This window comes from Polypterus senegalus, chromosome 10, assembly GCF_016835505.1.
Source record: "Polypterus senegalus isolate Bchr_013 chromosome 10, ASM1683550v1, whole genome shotgun sequence".
NCBI classification, from domain to species: domain Eukaryota; kingdom Metazoa; phylum Chordata; class Cladistia; order Polypteriformes; family Polypteridae; genus Polypterus; species Polypterus senegalus.
The window spans coordinates 18,174,141-18,180,971 of NC_053163.1; positions in this window are offsets into that span (position 1 = coordinate 18,174,141).

A 6,831-nucleotide genomic window follows, 5' to 3' on the forward strand; every position below is an offset into this window, starting at 1 on the left:
ACCCATATCACCACAATGCTTGAGAATTCACCGGAAAGAGTACACTTTTATTCAGATTAATTCTGAGACCAGAGAGCTTTTGAAATTCTGTGAGTGCTGCTAAGACTGCAGGCACAGTATTTTGTGGGTCTGATATATACAGTACCATGTCATCTGCATATAATGAGATTTTCTGTTCCAGTCCTTCTCTGCTAATCCCCTTTATCTGATCGGTATTTCGACAATGTATTGCCAGTGGTTCAATGGCAATCGCAAACAGCAGTGGTGACAAAGGGCATCCTTGTCTTGTGCCACGTTCTAGTTTAAAGTAGTCTGAGCAAATGTTATTGATGCAAACTGAAGCTTCTGGGTTAGTATACAGTAATTTAATCCATGCACAAATGTTCGGGCCAAACCCAAATTTCTCCAATATAGTAAAAAGGTATTTCCATTCAATCATGTCGAATGCTTTTTCTGCATCCAATGATAATAATATTTCTGGGGTGTTTGATTTAGTTGGTGAGTATATTACATTAAACAGGCGTTGAAGATTTGAAGATAAGTGTCGGCCCCTAATAAATCCAGTTTGGTCTTGTGATATTACTGAGGGGAGCACTTTCTCCATCCTTCTAGCTATGATTTTAGAGAGTATTTTAACGTCGTTATTCAGAAGTGAAATTGGTCTGTATGATGCACATTGTAATAAGTCCTTATTTTGTTTTGGAAAGACAGTGATTAGTGCTTGGCGAAAGGTTTGTGGAAGAAATTGGTTATCTCTGGCTTCTGTAAATGTTGCTAATAGGAGGGGAGCTAGCTGAGTGGAGAATTTCTTGTAAAACTCTGCAGGGTAGCCGTCAGGGCCTGCTGCTTTTCCACCTTGGAGTGACTTTATAGCATCCAGTAATTCTGATAATGCCAGAGGTTTATCGAGTTCCTCCACACTAAAAGCGTCAATTTGTGGTATCTGTAATGTATCCAGAAATGCATTAGATTGTATATTGTCTTCTTTAAACTCAGTAGTATATAGGGATTTAATCATTTCTATATGTTAAAAAGCACAACGGCCCCATCGCTGACCCCTGCTGGATGCCACTCTTAACGTCACCCAATTCTGATTTGGTTCCTCTCACCATCATCCTCTGCTCCCTGTGTCTGAGCCAATTCTGCCCCCTTATCTGCACAGCACACCCCGAATCCGCCACTTCTTTTCATTTGATGCCCACCCTCTCATGTGGCACCTTATCCAATGCTTTCTGAAGGATGAGCAGGGTGGCAGAAACTCCAACACTTGCAGGCGGCCAGTAAACTACTCTCTCCCTGCATTGGACTGGCGAACCCTGATGTCGTCCACAAATTCGCCTCACCGCTACTCTCAGGAACGAGAGCACTTGACCTCCCATTTTCTGCTCTTTTTTTTATTCTTGATTGATTTTTTTCACTGATTAAATCATTTTTGTTTTCAAATCTCTCCACACAGTTTGCATTACTAACAAGCAGCAGGTACAAACAGCAACGGTCTGGCGGCAGAAAGTGAAACGGCGATGATACACTGCAGTTAGAATTAGAGGTGAATTCAGAAGTTTCCATACACTTGGGGTTAATTTTTTACAAAAATCACTTTATAACCCATCCACAGATTTTCTGCTAACAATCTACAGTATAGATGTGGCATATCGTTTAAGGCAGGGGTCGCCAACTCCGGTCCTGGTGGACCACCATGGCTGCAGGTTTTCATTCTAACCCTTTTTTTAAATAAGTGCCCTATTTGTGCTGCTAATTCTTGTGAATTCATTTTAATAGAATTGCTGGTTTAACTCTTTCAGGGTTGATGTCGACTTTTGTCAAAATTCAGGAGTAGAGGACAATAATCAGCTGTAAACTGCGACAAAACTCGCCCTTAGATTTTAGTTCGACTCTCTTTGCTAGAAGGAAAATGACATAGCTTTGTTCATTCAGCCTCGATTCTCTACGCGTGCATGAGTAGTGAAGAGCAAACGACCTCTAAAATGGCATCAACATCTGGCGAGAGACCAACGCAAATGCGCAAAGAAAAATACTCCATGGACATTTTATGTAATTTTGTTGAATAGGACTCTGACTTGTCGGACTCCAAGTTTAATGCAAGTGATCTGGAGATGGAGATCGAAAACGAAAGTGAGGTACCAGCATCATGTGATCGGTCTCCAGCTGATCGCGGTGCTGAACACTTTCATGTAGCTGATGCACCTATAGCAGCGTTCGCCTGGAAGGACCACCACTTATGATGACAAGACCATATTGCGTCACACTGCAATGGCCACCGCCGCCCACCTGCTGTCTGAAGACAGTGAGGTAGCCGGCCCACCGAGCAAGCATTCCTGCTGACCATCGAGGTGCCCCCACACAGCCACTGCTGCCAGAGATGCTGAAAATGCACCAACAGCAGCCACAGCACACAACAACAGATGTTTTATGTTGGTTTATGTGTGAAACCATTGCTTTGTGTGCTTTTCAGAAAATTGAAGTTTTTGGAAAAAATATTCAGCCCTCAAAGAGTTAAGATTTGTTCCTTTGAATTTCTTAGTCGTTCCTCCTTATTGCTTCAGGTCTTTCCTTAAATGGCACCCAAACAGAAATGAAATGTGAATTGAGGGAGCCAACAGAAGACCAACTCAGACAGAGCCTCAAACTCCAACCAATTTCACTCCAACCAGTTGCTTAATGAGGTGCCGATTCTTGTCGTTAAATTCATTCTTTAATTCCATGGCTCTCATGCTCTCATTGTGTAGTAGCAGACATTTCTGAAATTGTTGATGTTCTCTTTCTAAGAGCGCTGGGGAACTGAGCAGACCAACATTCCTGAGACCTCCACCTTTCTTTATTTTCAGATATCGTTTGATGGACACCAGTTGTTTTGGCTCATTTTGTATCAAATTATTGTTTGGCTGCTAATTAAGGAAAAAGCAACAAGTAAGGGGTCTGAGTCTTCAAGAGCAAGTCAGTTAAAACGAATTCACAAGAAGTTAAATAGCAGCAAAAACAGGTTACTAATTAAGAAAAGGGCGGCATGGTGGCGCAGTGGTAGCGCTGCTGCCTCGCAGTTAGGAGACTCGGGTTCGCTTCCTGGGTCCTCTCTGCATGTTCTCCCCGTGTCTGCGTGGGTTTCCTCCCACAGTCCAAAGACATGCAGGTTAGGTGGATTGGCGATTCTAAATTGGGCTTGGTGTTTGTGGGTGGGTTGGCACCCTACCCAGGATTGGTTCCTGCCTTGTGCCCTGTGTTGGCTGGGATTGGCTGCAGCAGACCCCCATGACCCTGTGTTCGGATTCAGCTGGATGGATAATTAAGAAAAGGGTTAGAATGAAAACCTGCAGCCATGGTGGTCCTCCAGGACCGAACTTGGCGACCCCTGGTTTAAGACGTCTACATTGTGCAGTGCAAAAGTCATTTTTTTCCCCCCCAACAACGTTCCTAGACCTCGGAGTATTTCACTTTTTATTGAGCAGATCACTATTCTAGTGGCCACAGGTTTACACACACTTTTCTTAACTGTGCCTTTAAACAGCTTGGAAACTTCCAGAAAACAATGTCAAGCCTTTAGGCAATTTGAGAATTAGCTTCTGATAGCCAATTAGCCTCATTTGAGTGAACACATGGATGTCTAGTAAGGCCGACCATCAAACTCACTACCTCTGCTTGACGTAATGGAAAAGTCCAAAGAAATCAGGCAAGACCTGGAAAAAAAAAAAAAATCTTATGGACGTCCACGAATCTCCTTCATTCTTGAGAACGATTTCCAAACATCTGAAGATTCCACATTCATCACAAACAATAATACAGAAGAATAAACACCATGGGACCACACGGCCGTCACACCGCTCAGGAAGGAGACGCATTGTGTCTCCTAGAGAAGAACGTACTTTGGCACGAAAAGTGCAAATCAGTCCCTGAACAAACAGCAAAGGACCTTGTGAACATGCTGGAGGAAACGCGTCAAAGACAAGTAATGACATCCTCAGTAAAAGGAGTCCAATATCAACACAACCCGAAAGGCTGCCCAGTAAGGAAGAAGCCACTGCTCCAAAGCCACCATAAAAAAAAGCCAGAATGCAGTGTGCAATGGCGTATGGGGACAAAGATCTTACTGCAGAAATGTCCTCTTGACTAATGAATCCAAGATCGAAACGAATTATTGGCCAAAATGACCATCGTTATGTTTGAAGGAGGGGCGGCACGGTGGCGCAGCAGCAGTTAGGAGACCCGGGTTCACTTCCCGGGTCCTCCCTGTGTGGAGTTTGCATGTTCTCACCGTGTCTGCGTGGATTTCCTCCCACAGAATCCCACAGGCGATTCTAAATTGTCCTTGGTGTGTGAGTGTGTGTGCCCTGCTGGTGGGCTGGCACCCTGCCCAGGGTTTGTTTCCTGCCTTGCGCTCTGTGTTGGCTGGGATTGGCTCCAGCAGACCCCCCGTGACCCTGTAGTTAGAATATAGTGGGATGGATAATGGATGGATGGATGTTTGGAGGATAAAGGGTGATGCCGGCAAGCCAAAGAACAAAATCCCAACTGGGAGCATCGTGTTGTGGGGCTGGTACACTTCACAAAACAGATGGCATCATGAAGGAGGAGAATGATGGAGAAATACTGTACTGCAGCACCAATGGGTCTTCCAAATGCACAAGGACTCCAAGCAGACCTCCAAAGTTGTGGCAAAATGGCTTAAGGACAACAAGGCCAAACCTGGAAAAGCATTTGCGAGCAAGTAGGCCTGTGAATCTGTCCCAGTTACACCAGTTCTGTCTGAAGGAATGGCCCAAAATTCCAGCAGCTTATCATAAGAAGCTTGTGGATGGTGAACAAAAATGTTTGGCTCAAGTTGAACAATTTAAAGGCAATGCTACCAAATATGAACAACCTGTGACCCACTAGAATAAAAAGTGAAATTCCCTGAGGTCTAGTAACATTGTTGGCAAAAAGGACGTTCGCCCTGCACAAAGTAGACGTCTTAAACGGAATGGCACTTTTATAGTTTGTTAGTATAAAATCTGTGGATGGGTTATAAAGTGAGTTTTCAAGAATTCACCTAAAGTGTATGGAAACTTCTGATCCCAAATGTTTCTTCTTTTAGCTGTTCCTGTTAGGGGTTGCCGCAGCAGATCATCTTCTTCCATATGTTTCTGTCCTCATCATCTTGTTCTGTCACACCCATCACCTGTATGTCCTCTCTCACCACATCCATAAACCTTCTCTTAGGCCTTCCTCTTTTCCTCTTCCCTGGCAGCTCTATCCTTAGCATCCTTCTCCCAATATACCCAGCATCTCTCCTCTGCACATGTCCAAACCAATGCAATCTTGCCTCTCTGACTTTGTCTCCCAACCGTCCAACTTGAGCTGACCCTCTAATGTCCTCATTTCTAATCCTGTCCATCCTCATCACACCCAATGTAAATATTGGCATTTTTAACTCTGCCACCTAAAGCTTTCTGGTCAGTGACACCGTCTCCAGCACATATAACATAGCTGGTCTCACTACTGTGATACCGATCTGTCACAAATCACTCCTGACACTCTTCTCCACCCATTCCACCCTGCCTGCACTCTCTTATTCACTTCTCTTCTACAACCCCCATTACTCTGTACTGTTGATCCCAAGTATTTATACTCATTCACCTTCACCATCTCTACTCCCATCATCCTCACCATTCCACTGACCTCCCTCTCATTCACACACATGTATTCGGTCTTGTTCCTAATGACCTTCATTCCTCTCCTCTCTAGAGCAGATCTCCACCTCTCCAGGGTCTCCTCAACCTGCTCCCTACTATCGCTACAGATCACAATGTCATCAGCAAACATCATAGTCCACGGGGACTCCTGTCTAATCTCGTCAGTCAACCTGTCCATCACCACTGCAAATAAGAAAGGGCTCAGAGCCGATCACTGATGTAATCCCACCTCCATGTTGAATGCATCCGTCACTCCTACCGCAGAACTCACCACTGTCACACTTCCCTCGTATATATCCTGTACAACTCTTACGTACTTCTCTGCCACTCCCGACATCCTCATACAATACCACAACTCTTCTCGAGTAACCTTATCATTCGCTTTCTCCAGGTCCATAAAGATGCAGTGCAACTCCTTCTGGCCTCCTTATACTTCTCCATCAACACCTTCAGAGCAAACATCACATCTGTGGTGCTCTCATGTGTATAGATAGATAGTATAGTAGGCAGGATAAGATATACTGAAATTAATATCTATCTTATCCTGCCTATTATACTAAAATATATATCTAATAGGCAGGATAAGATAGATTTTTTTTATTTTACTAGATAAGTTAGATAGATAAATATTAATTTTAGTACAGTAGTTTGGATAATATACACTAAAATTAATATCTAATAGGCAGGATAAGATTTATATTTTAGTATAGTAGGCAGGATAAGACAGATTTACTTATTTCAGTAGAGTGAGCAGGATAGATCAATAGATAGATTTAAAAAAAATTGCTCTGCTTTTGGTGATGTTGGAAAGATCTTGCAATGGTTTCGAGGAAAAAATAGATTTTGTTCATCATCGTTCATCAGTATGTCATTATACTTTTTGATGAGACTTCTTCCTCTCTCATCTGCACTATTCACTACCATCATGCACACTGACAGGTGATAAAAACTCATTTGTCCACTGCTCTGGTGGTTTCTTGAGAAGCAACCAAAATCGTCCTTTGCCTTTTTCCATAAGGACATCAAAGAAGGATGTTGTTCTGTTACCCGATCCTCCATCTTCTGTTGTTCAGATTCATTTGTCAGACATAAGACACTGAGGAATGTCTGGTAATGGAGGCCATTGCAGGCCTTATGCAATCCTTTC